Source organism: Oryctolagus cuniculus, chromosome 16 (assembly GCF_051225735.1).
Source record: "Oryctolagus cuniculus isolate XC-2025 breed Fujian yellow rabbit chromosome 16, ASM5122573v1, whole genome shotgun sequence".
Classification (NCBI taxonomy): domain Eukaryota; kingdom Metazoa; phylum Chordata; class Mammalia; order Lagomorpha; family Leporidae; genus Oryctolagus; species Oryctolagus cuniculus.
Window position 1 is genome coordinate 44,160,369 of NC_142882.1, and position 15,501 is coordinate 44,175,869.

Genomic DNA, 15,501 nt, shown 5'->3' on the forward strand with positions numbered 1-15,501 from the left:
GCGGTGATCCTAAGCTAGCACCACAGAGGAATGGCTACAGAGAGCACACGTGTGTTCCAGAGAAATGCGAGGTGTTCCTGGATTCCGAGGCCTGCTGAACTTTCCCGACGCCTGGGTTTGAGACCCCGGAGGGACAGAGCTGAGTCACATCTGAAACAAAAGAGCCTCGGCATCCCACCAAGCTCTGATCACAAAGCAGCAATTGCTCTTGGGGTTATTTTCCCGCACCGGCAAGGACAGGGAAGCCGCCGAGATCACTGGGGGCTTTCTTCCTGTTTCCATAGCAACATGTCTTCTCACACCCTAATGATGTATCATCTTATATACAAAATAAGCAAACCCTGCTGATTACTCAAATGCTGACGGTCGTGTTTTAGTGAATCACAACAGGCGCTTTGTTCATCTGACAACAATCGTTGGGAAAAAACCTTTTTGGAAAGAAAAGCAAAAACCTACCCCTAGCCTGGTCAGACAGCGTATAAGGTTAAAGGGGTAAACATGACACACCTACCTCATGAATGCACCATTGTGAACCTGCGGGGTGCTGGAGGGTGAGAGCGGTGAGAGGGAGAACCTAGTTATGAAACCACACGGCGCACCTGGGCCTGACAGGAGCTGACAGCGGGGACATGACGGGGTGCGGGTAGGGAGGGGGCGCTTTTGGACAATGGTTCATGATTTCAGCTTAACTCTATGGAAATACCTTCTCTCCACAAATGAAATTAAGAAACAAGGAAATGTGCATTTAAAACCCCTAGCACTGGCCGGTGCCATGGCTCACTAGGCTAATCCTCTGCCTGCAGTGCCAGCACCCGGGGTTCTAGTCCCGGTTGGGGTGCCAGATTCTGTCCCGGTTGCTCCTTTTCCAGTCCAGCTCTCTGCTGTGGCCTGGGAGGGCAGTGGAGGATGACCCAAGTGCTTGGGCCCTGCACTTGTGTGGAAGACCAGGAGGAAGTACATGGCTCCTGGCTTCAGATCAGCGCAGAACGCCGGCCACAGCGTGCCGGGCCGTAGCGGCCATTTGTGGGGGGTGAACCAATGGAAAAGGAAGACCTTTCTCTCTGTCTCTCTCTCTGTCTCACTCTCTCTCTCACTGCTGCCTATCCAAAAAAAAAAAAAAAAAAAAAATCTAGCACTGTCTCATATACCAAAAAATAAAGTGTGTGTGTGTGTTGGGGGATTACAATTCTGGAAGGCAAATGTCCTTTACATCTGTGGATGTCACATTAATAATACCTTACTGTGTCTTGGAGAATTGGTCATTTTCCCATTGGTTTTACATAATATGGGGTGAGAACTGAAGAATGCCCAACAGGTGACCTCTCCATTCCAAACTCTTCACGGAGACAGTCAAACTCTAACATAAATCCCAGAGGCTAAAGCCCTCTCCCTGGGACAACCCCCTCCCCAACACCGAATCCCAGAAGCCCAGAAGCCGCAGGAGGAGTGGCCACTGTTCTAGCTCATGGTCCCTGGCTGCCATGCTTACAGCATTCCCTAGAAACAGCTGTGAATTTTTCCTCTGTCCCTTTGGGATGCGTTTCCTACAGCACAGGTGTGTTTCCCAGTGCCCGGAGAGGCATTCTTCCGCAATGTAATCAGAGGGAATGAGGTGAGTCTAAACCTCCCACTGCCAGTGGAAAGACATAATGCTAACGTCCCTACCCTCCCCCTTCCCCCTTCCCGTCCTTACAAACTGCCCATTTCCTGGGGCTGCCACTGTGGCATGGTGAGTTCAGCCACACCACTTCCAGCTCCAGTATCCCATAAAACCTTGGTTCCAGTCCCAGCTGCTCCACTTCCAATCCAGCTCCCTGTTGGTGCACGTGGGAAAAGTAGAAGATGGCCCAAGTGCTTGTGCCCCTGCACCCATGTGGGAGACCCTGATGGAGCTCCTGACTCCTGGCTTCAGTCTGGATCGGCTCTGGCTATGTGGCCTTTTGGGGAGTGAACCAGCAGACGGAAGATCTTTCTCTTTCTCCCACTCTCTGTGTAACTCTGCCTTCCAAATACATAAATTTTTAAAAATAACAATAGTAATAACATACAGCTAGTTTCTTCCTATTTTATTTCATTTCAAAGGCAGAAAGAGATCTCCTACCTGCTGATTCATTCTCCAAATGCCTGAAAACAATTGGGACTGAGCTAGGCCAAAGCCCAGAGCTGGCTCAATCTGACACTCCCATGTGGGTGGCAGGGATCAAGGAGTTGAGCCCTCACGTGCTGCCTCCCCAGGTGCACACTAGGGGAAGCTGGAATCAGGAGCGGGGCTGGAACCTGGAACCAGGAATTCTGAAAGATGCCACAAGGCATCTTAACCACTGAGCTAAATGCCCACCCTGTGGACCTCTCCAGAAAACACAGCTGGTCTGTCCCCGTTCACACTGGTACAACTCCAATTTTTCATGGGGCGTCTGCTCTCCATCTTCTCTACTCCAGGTGCCTGGCACCAGAACAGTGATCGACCTCACCTCTGCGGTCAGGTGGTTGCCAAATAAAATCTATTTCCACTGACTTAACCAACCTCTCTCATTAGAGGATGGAATTGGGGTCACTGTGTTAAATGAAATAAGCCAGATACAAAAAGACCAGTACCTCAGATCTCATTCATATGTGGAACCTAAAGAAGTTGGTTTTTCTCTGTGATGGTGCTTTTTATTTGTGTAAAAGCGATGCCCAAATACCTTAATTTTAAAAATTTACATTAGTGGGGCCCATACTGTGGTACAATAGGTTAATCCTCCGCCTGCATCCCATATGGGTGCTGATTTTAGTCCCAGCTGCTCCTCTTCCAATCCAGCTCTCTGCTAGGGCCTGGGAAAACAGTGGAAGATGGCCCAAGTGCTTGGGCCCCTACACTCGTGTGGGAGACCTAGAAGAAGCTCCTGGCTTTTGGCTTTGGATCGGCGCAGCTCCAGCTGTTGCGGCCATTTGGGGAGTGAACCAACGGAAGGAAGACCTTTCTCTCTGTCTCTTCCTCTCATTGTTTGTAACTCTACCTCTCAAATAAATAAATAAAATCTTTTAAAAAAATTCACATTAGCTTCATGGTATAAAGTTTTCCCAATAAAATGCGTGAGAAAAAAATAAAAGACCTACTGAATGCCCTTGAGTCTTCTAATGATTCTAAACACACACATGTGTGTATAGCATTTATCTTCCAACTCTGCAGAATGAGGGTCCTCTCTCCCCTAAAAACGCAGTAATTTATAAAGACCCACCAAATTCAATTTGCTACCATTACAGTAAAATTTTCTTGACTCATGTTTCCACACAGACCTTGCATTGCTCCTAAGCGTATGCTCAAACCATATATTAACTTTTCTGAAACTTGAGTAAGGATTTTGTTCTCACTCAACAGTAAGGATTTTGTTCTGGCTAGAGACTGCGTTATGGCAAGTTCACTGGGGGTGTCTCTGGAAAGTTTCCAGCTTCTCTGCGTCTCTTGGGCCTGAGTCCATCAGACATTCCACTCTGACTTACTCCAAAGCCATTGCCTTCACGTCTGTAAACTTCCAAAACAAGTGGCTTTCTCCCACAGACACTGTGGTTCCCTACAATAAATGCATTTCCGCCAGCTCATGTGAGTTCTTAAGGTGAGAAGCAAAGAGCTTGTGTTTGCCTACTCACTACATGATTCAGCCCTCACCACTGTGGTTTGTTAAATTCATGCCCCAGCGTGACTATGAGTTGTTTGACAGCATGGATTTTGAAGAGCATTCTCTCCCACTGGCAACTGGAATTATTAATCTGCAACCTTGAATCTATGTGGCCTTTCAAAAAATGGCTCTTCCACATCAAGAGCAATATTTAATCACATTAGCTACATGTACCATGAGTGCCTAGAAACTGGCTACATATGTATGTATATATACATATATTTAAAATATTTTCTGCATGACATTCATATTCCTTCAAATTCATATCACTTTTGAAGCTCCAGAATGATCTGACACATAAAAATTCAATAAAAATCTAACTGCCTCATTTGATTTCTAAACACCAGCCAATTAATTAAACTGCAGCTGTCTCATGTCTTAAAATTTCTTAAAAAGTAATTTGCTTGCAAACAATTCAAAATAGTCTCACAAGGCTTTTATACGAAGTATAAGCATTTTGTACAGTTAAATGTCTAGCATTGTGAAAGATTAATAAACTGGCAAATCACCAATTCCCTTAAGCAATGATGCAAACCTAGCAGACAACAAAAGTTCACCCAACAACGTGGCGAGAGAGCGTCCATAAACCTGAATCAGAAACAGCCAGCACACAGACACATTGCTTCACAGTTCACCATGGAAGGGTAGCGCTCAGTTCGTCCAACCAAAAAGAACCTTTATCTTTGCTCTTTCATTTGCCTTTATTTTCTCATCTAAACCTCTTCTCTTGGTATTTTTGGGCTATGTCTAAGGAAGAAGATAAGTACTTCCAAAACACATTTAGATATACCGAGTAGTCAAATTCACTGAAAGGAAATGAATTGAAATGATAATCATATATACTGTAGGCTGGAAGGGGAGATTAAGGATACACACACACACACACACACACACACGCCTTAGCATAGGTCTATTTAATAAAACATTGGAAACTTCTAACAACTTGTTTCCTTTCTGTTGAAACTAAAGTATATGAGCAAGTGGATTCTATATGTAAAACTTTTTAAGTCTTTAAATTTTAAAATTTGCCTGTAGCTTGTTAACATTTCTATACAGATAAATACTAAGGTATTTCAAAAATTTCATAGAACAATAAATTAAAAATAAGTTTATTTCAGTTAAAAAAAATGAGAAATGCACACAGGTTTTGCACAAAAATGCATTTTCCAGGATTTTGGAGACCACTCACATAATTTATAAATTACGATAGAATCGTTTCTTACTTACCAGTCCTTTAAACCTTTTATTTCCCTCTCTTATCTAACAGTGCAAGTTAGGGTATCCACTAAAAGACTGAATAGAAATATTATTGTGGCCAGTCTTTTCTTGCTTTTATTTTTTTAAAGATTTTATTTTTTTTATTTGACAGGCAGATTTAGACACTGAGAGAGAGAGAGAAAGAAAGGTCTTCCTTTTCCGTTGGTTCACCCCCGAAATGGCCACTACGGCCTGCGCGCTGCGCCGATCCAAAGCCAGGAGCCATGTGCCTCCTCCTGGTCTCCCACGCAGGTGCAGGGCCCAAGCACTTGGGTGATCCTCCACTGTCTTCCCGGGCCACAGCAGAGAGCTGGACTGGAAGAGGAGCAACCAGGACTAGAACCCTGTGCCTATATGGGATGCCGGTGCCGCAGACGGAGGATTAACCTAGTGCGCCATGGCGCCCCTCTTGCTTTTATTTTAAACATAATACTTCTAACATAGTAATTTTAATGCTTGCTTTAACTGTTATTTCTTATCAAGTTAAGGAATTTTCATTCTAACGCCAGTTTGCTAGGAGTTTTTCAAGGCTGTGTGCTGAATTTTATCATGTCTTTTCTCCAAGTACTGCAACAGTATTATCTTTCTTTTTTACTCTGAATATATAATAAATTACTACAGTTAGATTTTTAATAATAATCTCTGAATCCCTGCCAATCACTTTACACTCACGTTTATGAATATTGGCTTCCAATTTGGAATGTATTAACTTTTACATCTCAATAAGTTCAACCTAAACCAACATAAATATGGTTTAACCACTGTATTCTGTTCATGTTTTACAAGCTTTCAGGAATACAATAGCTATAGCATAGACAGCGACCATCAGAGAGGTATGGTACTTAGAAGAAGGAGAGCTACTGCTCAAACCTATGACTGTCTCACAATGCTTAGGTGTATTTGTTCCTTTTTTTTCACTCCATAAAAATCTCGTGCACATCTCTCAACAAGGGGGTTTGAGGGCTTCATCTATGCCAACCACCACTTGGGTACTGCAGATAAAAGCAGTGAGCCAGGGAGAAGCAATGCACCTTCGCTGAGTTCAGCTTTTAGATGAAGGACAGAGACATTCAGCATCAGTGAGTAAAGCATGGTGTGCCGGACGGTGTGAAGTTGCCGTGGAGGGTAGGTCTAAGGGGTGAAGGGGTTGAGTCCCAAAGGGGAGACAGGCAGGGTCACACGTTCAACACAAACTGCAGCATACCTGGGCAAAACCAGTATGAGGAAGAGAAGTGAAGCTAGGCATCACAACACAACACTCTCAACATACAAAAGCTCTACTTGCATTTTATTTTGGAGGGGGAGAGACTGTATTTTCAGGACTGACATTCAGAACAGTGGTTCCCAGCCAACTTCTTTCCAATGCAACAAAAATAAGGAACACTGCTTCTGGTGTGACCCAGCCTTCCCTTCCTCACTTAGGGAGCGTACTAGAGTAAAGAGAAAACTAGCAGGCATTACTACTGTAGCAGCAATTTTTAATCCTTCCCAAACATTCGAACTATTTTTCTAACAATATTCAATTGGTTGTGCATTTCACAAGAGATTAAAGATTATTGTGGTTGGCAACATGGTTGATTTATTTATTTATTTGAAAGTCAGAAAATTCACAGAGAGAGAAGGAGAGGCAGAGAGAGAGAGAGAGAGGTCTTCCATCCACTGGTTCACTCCCCAGTTGGCTGCAATGGCCGGAGCTGGGCCGATATGAAACCAGGGGCCAGGAGCTTCTTCCAGGTCTCCCACGCAGGTGCAGGGGCCCAAGGACTTGGGCCATCTTCTACTGATTTCCCAGGGCATAGCAGAGAGCTAGATTGGAAGTGGAGTAGCCAGACTCCAACCAGTGCCCATATGGGATGCCGGCAATATAGGTGGCGGCTTTACCCTCTACACCACAATGCTGACCCCATGGCCATCTATATTTTAAAGCCAGATGAAAGATTGCCTGTCATTCTGCATAGATGCTCAGTAGGTACCCCTAGTTGCCATCACTTGGACAGAAATGTTGACTGTCTTTAGTTCACTCATTAATACAACTGGAAACTGCAGAAAATAGTGACAGAGAATGATCTATCATGTGCATCGTGTCTGTTCTCAGTCCTGCAGGAAAGGCACCCTGCCTTTCTCCATGAACTCCATGCAGTTTGGGTGGGGCTCACTGGGTTCCAGGTGTGAGCAAATTACACAGGCCTGCTTAATTTTTAAAATTCCCATCTGGGTTGCAGTAATTGAACCAGAAAATAAAGGCTGTGTTTTAGAAACAGGTCTCACAGAAGCTGTGATCAGGATTTTCAGTGAAAATCTTGGGGTAGGGGCACACTCTTTGCACTGAGTTGACTAAGCTGATAGGATATCATCTGGGAGTGGTGGGTCGTTAACCCTGGTACTACTTAGAAAACCATCTGAGAATAAAGAATCCACCAGGATGAGACAGGAGGAGAGAGACAAAAGAGACGATATTACCCTTGTTACATCTGGGTTTGACGAAGCCTAAAGCCGTAACCTTGGACTGCACAGCTGTGTGAGTGTTATTAATCTGTGTTGCAATTCTGAAATTTATAATCAAAAGTCCCCAACCAATAAACCAAGTAGTTCATCAATTTGTTCAAGTGGCTTAAAATCAACTCTGCCTTCCTCTTCCTCTAGTTACCTGTAGCCAAAACTGACATAAACACTGCATTTTTAAAAAAAAATGCTTAAATCATCATAAAATTTTTTTCAGGAACAATGCTGAAATCTATATGTTACCATAAAACCACATAGAGATTTGCCACATACTTATTAATAGACTACATATTATTGAGGGAAAAAAATCACTACATTCAAAATTTCAAGAAAACTGGTTAAAAATTAAAGCATGAAGTCAGAATTCACACTTTTATGTTATTTAACAAATTGTGTCAAGCATGTATTTGCTATCTCAAAAATTGCCAATTTACCTAAGTTATAATCTTAGAATCTGAAATTCTTACATTTTCCTTCTTAAATAAAATTTTTAATGAAATTGGTAGTTTGGCCAAAAAAAATTTGTATGCATCTCATCTAAAGCACCAGAAAATACGTAGTATTTGAATTTTAGCCAATGTTAATCTGAATCTACTTAATATCCAAATAATATAAAGTGATAAAAACTTTGTGAAGGCAAGGAGTCCACACTCCTTAGCTGTGCATCTCAAACACTGGATATTTAATAAGACAATCAATCATAGACTTGCATGATGTACACTCAAATTTAGCACTGAAAGTAAAACAGAAAGGTCATGGGGAGAAAACCTCCCCTTCCATCATAACCCTCATTAAAATCAACAAATATGGGCTGGCGCCGTGGCTCAATAGGCTAATCCTCCACCTTGCGGCGCCGGCACACCGGGTTCTAGTCCCGGTCGGGGCGCTGGATTCTGTCCCGGTTGCCCCTCTTCCAGGCCAGCTCTCTGCTATGGCCAGGGAGTGCAGTGGAGGATGGCCCAGGTGCTTGGGCCCTGCACCCCACGGGAGACCAGGAAAAGCACCTGGATCCTGGCTCCTGCCATCGGATCAGCGCGGTGCGCCGGCTGCAGCGGCGGCCATTGGAGGGTGAACCAACGGCAAAGGAAGACCTTTCTCTCTCTGTCTCTCTCTCTCACTGTCCACTCTGCCTGTCAAAAAAAAAAAAAAAATCAACAAATATGCAACACAGGGACCTACTAAACTGATGTCTGTGATTCTCATGAAGTTTTTTTTTTTTTTTTAATTATAACCTGGTAGGTTATCTGAACTTACTGATTTTTCTTCACTGTACTTTTATTCAGGAGATTTGACGTTTACAAAGGCCTAGAGGAGACAGCGCTGTTGCTGCATCTTGGCACAGATGCTCTCTCAGGTGAAACCTACAGACCCACCTGCAGGGAATCTCAGGGCCGAACCCAGGGTTCCAGAAGACAGAGCCTCCCACCAAAGCAGCCACACGTGGTAGCAGAAGGAAACACCTGTCTGTCACAACTTATTTTCATGAATTTACCACAAGGGCCACACTAGCTATAGCTTAGCTAACTTCTGGAAAATAAGTATCTGTGAACATTACTAAAGTCTACACAAGAAAAACGATGCATTTTGAACACCTAATTGACCTGCTACGATTCTTACTGTGAAACCTCTGCTCAAGTGAAATCTACCTTTTGACTTCCTCAAGATGATGTGCAATGAGCATTCAAAACAATCAAAAACAAAGCAAAACAGCCGGCACGTGGCTCACGAGGCTAATCCTCCGCCTTGCGGCGCTGGCACAACGGGTTCTAGTCCCAGTCGGGGTGCCGGATACTGTCCCGGTTGCCCCTCTTCCAGGCCAGCTCTCTGCTGTGGCCAGGGAGTACAGTGGAGGATGGCCCAAGTGCTTGGGCCCTGCACCCCATGGGAGACCAGGAGAAGTACCTGGCTCCTGCCATCGGATCAGCGCGGTGCGCTGGCCGCAGCACGCCAGCTGCAGCGGCCATTGGAGGCAAAAGGAAGACCTTTCTCTCTGTCTCTCTCTCTCACTGTCCACTCTGCCTGTCAAAAAATAAAAATAAAAAAATAAAAATAAAAATAAAAAACCAAAGCAAAACAAAAAAATCTTGCCTTTTTTTCCACTAAGGTCTCAGAAGTAAGGGAAGAAAAAAATGTGAGGCAAGGTGAGCAGCACTGCTTGTGATTTACTTGACTTCAGGAAGTGAATGTGTGAGAATGACCCACGTTATGGTGATGCTGCTGGCAAGGCCTGGCCACCGCCTTAGTCTCTCTGAAAATCTGTAATCGCGATACAGCAGGAACAGCTACAAAAATCAACTCACAACCATCAAGGATTTATATCTATGATGTGATGCCATCAAATTACTGTAGGTAAACATTGGGGAAACTGCACGACACTGGCATAGGCAAATAATTTTTGGAAAACATATCAGAAACACAGGCAAAACAAACAAACAAAAAAACACCAAAAGCAGACAAATTGGATTATATCAAGTTGAAAAGTTTCTGCACAGCAAAGGAAACACTATCAAAGTGAAGAGGCAACAAACAGAATAGGAGAAAATATTTGAAAACCATGCAACTGACAAAAGATTAATATCCAAGACATATAAAGAGCTCAAGAAACTGAATAATAACAAAATAATCAAGAAATGGGCAAATGACATGAACAGGCATGGAATAATATTCATCCAAAAAATAATGAATTCCTTCTTTTTTGCAACAAAATGAATGCAACTAGAAACCATTATACTTAGTGGAATAAGCCAGTCCCAAAAACACAAATGTTATGTTTTCCCTGATCTGTGGTAACTAACAGAGTACAAAAAAATGTAATGTATACAAGCAAAATTAACATTTTGCGATTTGATGATTGTTTATAGTTCTTGCCTTTGCTATTGAGGAACAGTATTTTTTTCTTCTTACTATTTGTTGAATTATTTACTTACTGGAAGATTAAGCTTACAATTATAAAATAAACTAAAAGTATGTCACTGTAAAACTTAAAAGAAAGAATAAGAAAGGAAGGAGAATATAGGGTGGGAGTGTGGGCAAGTAGGAGGGTTGGGTGGGTAGTGTCACTATATACCTAAATCTGTATATATGAAATACATGAAATCTTCTCACCTTATATAAATAAAAATATTTTAAGAAAGGATGAAATATAAATGGCCAACAGACACATGAAAAAAATGCTCAGGATCACTAGCCATCAGGGAAATGCAAATAACCCCAGTCCAGTTATAATGGCTATCACCCAAAACTCAAAAAATAATAAATGCTGGCGAGGATATGGGGAAAATGGTACCCTGATCCACTGTTGGTGGGACTGTAAACTAGCACAGCCACTGTGGAAGACAGTATGGAGATTCTTCAGAATGCTGAAAACAGATCTACCATATGACCCAATAACCCTGCTCCTGGGAATTTACCAAAATGAAATAAAATAAGCACATGAGTTATTTTTACCCTCATGTTTATAGAAGCTCAATTCACAATAGCTGAGATATAGAATCAACCCAGATGTTGATAAATCAACATCTGGATAAAGACAATGGTATATATACAGTACAGAATACTACCTATCCATTTAAAAGAAATAAATTCTGTCTTTTGCAACCAATTGGATGCAACTGGAAACCATTATGTTTAATGAAATACGCCAGTCCCCAAAAGACAAATATCATGTTTTCTCTGATAATGTGGTAGATAATACAGAATACAAAAAAAAAGGTATAAGAATGAAACTGACATCTTATGATTTGATTATTGTTTTTAGCCTTTATTTTACTCCTGTGGAACACTGATCTTTCCACTTTTTTATTTGTCAAACATTACAGTTGGAGGTGCATTAAGTCTGTAATTATAAAGTACACTGAAATTATGTTATTGCAAAAATTAAAGGAAAAGAAGGAAGGAAGGAAGGAAGGAAGGAAGGAAGGAAGGAAGGAAGGAAGGAAGGAAGGAAGGGGATTGAGAATGGGAGGGAGGGAAGTATGGTTATCGTAGAATTGAACCCATGAGATCATGATATCTGCTCTCTATATAATAATAGCAAATATATATATAAAGAAGCCTTAAGTGAGGCTCTCAGCTCTGCTGCTGTCTTTGTCTTGTGAGGGTCTAACAGAATGCCATGGACCCAGTGCTTTAAAATGAACAGATATTTACTTGGCTCATGATTCTAGAGGCTGGGAAGTTCAAGGTCCAGAGGCCACATACTTGCTGCATCCAAGCATGGCAGGAGATACCACACGGAGTGAGGTGGGGCACCGCCATCCTTGCTGAGGATCCCACTCTCTCAGTAAGGGCACTCACCCATTTATCAGGGCAGAGACCTCAAAGACTGATCCACTCCTAAAAGTCCCACCTTTCAGGGCTGTCATTGTGGCACAGTGAATTAAGCTGCTGCTTGCAATGCAGGCAACACATGAGCAGAGAGTTTAAGTCCCGGCTGTTCTGCTTTGGATCCAGCTTCTTGCTAATGTGCCTGGGAAAGCAGTGGAAGATGGCTTAGGTGCCTGGGCTCCTAGCACCTACGTGGGAGACCCAGATGGAGCTCCAAGGCTTCTGGCTTTGGTTTGGCCCAGTGTAGGCCATTGTGGACATTTGGGAGTGAACCAGCAGATGAAAGATCTCTCTCTCTCTCTCTCTCTGTCTCTCTCTCTCCTCCTCTTCTCCTTCTCTCTCAGTAACTTTGCCTTTCAAATACACAAATAAATCTTTTTTTGAAAAGAAAGAAAAAGTCCCACCTTTCAACAGTGTTTACAAAGAGGATCAAATTTCCATCTTATGCACTCTTCAGACACCTTCAAACCATGGCAACTCCCCAGTCACTTGTTGAAAATAACTAAGCCCCTTAGCCTCACTGTATTTAAACAGTAGCTTACACTGGTAATTTTCAGACCAAATGCAATGCCTTCATTACTGAAGCTACTATCAGAAAGTAGCTCAGAAAGATGGGTTATCACATGTTTTAATATTTGCTCTATGATCAGCATATTTTTTTTAAATTGTTAGCACTGTCAGCTAAAATGTTAGATTTAGGGATCATGCCTATCCTTTCTCCATGGTGTAGAACTGAGAACTGAGTAATTAAACTGGGGGCAACTTCTCATCTAGGGTTTTAATTTGTTCTCATGAGGACGATTTAAATCCAAGTAAGTCTATACTGAGGCTGGACTTTCTTTAATTAACAATAACAAAAAAGACCACCCTCTCTGAAGAGCCTAAATCCTATAATTGCATCAAACTATCTTAAACACATCTTAAATATGGAGTCAAAAATTTAATAAAGGCCTAAGAGGATTAAGGTGATGAAGAATATGCCACAATTAAATTTTTTAGGATTTATATATATATATATATATATATATATATATATATTAGGATTTATATTGTTAACTTGAAGGGGAGAGTTATGGGGGTAGAGGGCTAGATCTTCCATCCATTGGTTTACTCCCCAGATGGCTGCAACTGTCAGGACTGAGCCAGGAGCTTTATCCACATCTCCCATGTGGTTACAGGGTCCCAAGGACTTGAGCCACCACTGCTTTTCCAGGCACATTAGCAGGGAGTTGCATCACAAGTAGAGCATCCAGGACTCAAATCAGCACCCATATGGGATGTTGGCATCGCAGGTGGAGGGAGGCTTCACCGGTTATGTCAAAATGCCAACCCTGACCACAATTAAATTTTAAACCTTACTGTATTCAGCAGAAATTATTATTCATAGTTCAAATTCACAGCTGAACAAATCAAATCAGAATCTAAGATACTTGACAAGTAAACAAGCAAGAAATGGCCTGCCTCACTAGACAGGAACTAGAAAGATGCAGTAGAATGCAGATGCATCACAACATCATATGTGCAGATGCTCTCATTGAGTACAAGAATCTTGGATGGAGCTTGATATTGGGTGATTGGTGTCTTTCCACAACAGTGTTTCTTTCCTAGAGAATGAAATTGTTTTGTTTTCTTACTTTACAGCATAAATGGAAACTCAAGTTGGCTCATATCAGCAAACTCAAGGTGAAGCCACATCAGTAGGTGATACATAGATTATCTCAGTGGTCCATATTGTAAACCACTTTGTTTCAGCTTACAAGCTGCAAACGAAAATTACACATCTCTTATTTAGATCTTCATTTGGATATCTCCAGTAAGAAAAATTAAAGCAAGTCTAACAGCAAACTTTCAGCTGTGTTTCTGAACCCCTCTCTGGAAAGATTTATCCAAATGCCCTATCTGGTTACAAATTATTTTCTATTACTATTCCGAAGCCTTGAGGCCATACATAAACACAAATTCTGAGTCATATTTTTAAAAAGAGGCAAATTCATTGTGATGCTCTTTTAAGACACAATCCCCTTATTCCTGATGGAGTTTCAGAGTGACGCAGTGATTACACCTACAACATAAACAACGATGGAAGTATAATCATGGTGAATGGTGTCTTTGTATAACATCTGTGTTTTTCCTGCCTGTTAAAATCTAGAGTCAAAAAGGAGTTACTTAGACATGTTTGTTATTGAACCAACTCATTTTCCAATGGCACTGATATATAATTGTCATTCTCCATTCAAGTAAGAGGAAGTTGCACCTTAATTAAAGTGTGTTTCCTTACCAGTTGTCAAAGGTGAGGAATGAGATGGGTGAAAAACTAATAAACTCCCCTATCTTCTATACACAAAGCTACACGCTAAACATTACTCATCTCGCTCTGATTCCCTATTAAGAAGGTCCCTCTCTGGTTCTGTTGTGATCATAATGAGAAATGTAGACGGGATTCTCAGAGACAACGAGCACATGCTCGAATCTGAGAAGCTGGCATTTCTAAATACCAGCTGTTTGTGGCAGGAAGGAAGGGACTTACACAGGACCAAATGCTACACTCCCCAGTTCTCTTCTCTGGAAAGTGGTCCTGGAACCAACTTGGTAATTTTGCAAATCATTTACCTTTGATCTCAGTGACATCCAAGGTTTAGTATGAAATAGGCACCAGCACTTCAAAGTAGTCAGGGCTGTCCTCACTGCTTAACAGCCATTTAACCTCTCATTTCTCCTATCTAGTTTGACTTTCTCCCCTCCTTAACGTTCTCAAGTTCTCCAGCGTGCACGTGACGGTCTCCACTTGACTCAGTTCAACACCGCAATTGGAGAGTTCTTTGGACAGCTGCTTCTGCACTTTGCATAATTAGTGTCCCATAAAGTGAAAATAAACAGAAAAAGATATCTCCCTTACTCAGATGCTATTTAAGGAAACACCACTGTAAGTAGAACACGTATAGCACATTTTATCCCAAAAGGGCTGAAAGAACTCCACAGGCATCAGAGAACTCTTGATTTGGCAGGACTAACTAGACAGTTGTTCTCTCTGCCTTTTCATCATGTCTATATTTCTCACTACTTAATCACTTGAAATATCAGAAACCTGACAATACCTGAAATAAAAATCCCATTTTCAATTTTTTGCTGAGTAGTACTGCAGTAGGAACTTTCCTGGGCAGAGTTTACAGGAATTAGATGACTCTCAAAGAAGTTTCTCCATGTGATCTATAAGTCTGTAAGCAGGTCCTTCTTGAAAGTCACCAGTTGTCGGATTAATTGGCTTTTTAAATAATTTCTAGTCCTCTTGAATGACCACAGATAATCTGCTTTCTTGAAAGGATTTGTCAAGGGCCGGTGCCACGGCTGAGTAGGCTAATCCTCCGCTTGCGACGCCTGCACCCCGGGGTTCTAGTCCCGGTTGGGGTGCTGGTTCTGTCCTGGTTGCTCCTCTTCCAGTCCAGCTCTCTGCTGTGGCCAGGGAGTGCAGTGGAGGATGGCCTAAGTGCTTGGGTCCTGCACCCGCATGGGAGACCAATTGGGGGGTGAACCAATGGAAAAGGAAGACCTTTCTCTCTGTCTCTCTCTCTCACTGTCCACTCTGCCTGTCCAAAAAAAAAAAAAAAAAACCAAAAAACAAAAACAAAACAAAACAAAAAAAAGGATTTGCCAGGCTTTGCAACACAACCTTCTGGGTTATGTGTTATTGGTCAGTTATGAGCTATTACTAATGAATCTCGCATGAAACACCATCATTTTACAGCAATTATTGGTTTAC

At 42.1% G+C, this 15,501-nt stretch overlaps 1 protein-coding gene across 6 annotated transcripts in view; it reads right to left on the minus strand.

The window, feature by feature from the left end:
* The window catches only part of CRPPA (CDP-L-ribitol pyrophosphorylase A), a 325,693-nt gene that overhangs the window by 105,404 nt on the left and 204,788 nt on the right, over positions 1-15,501 (minus strand). The gene's annotated exons all lie outside the window — the stretch shown is intronic.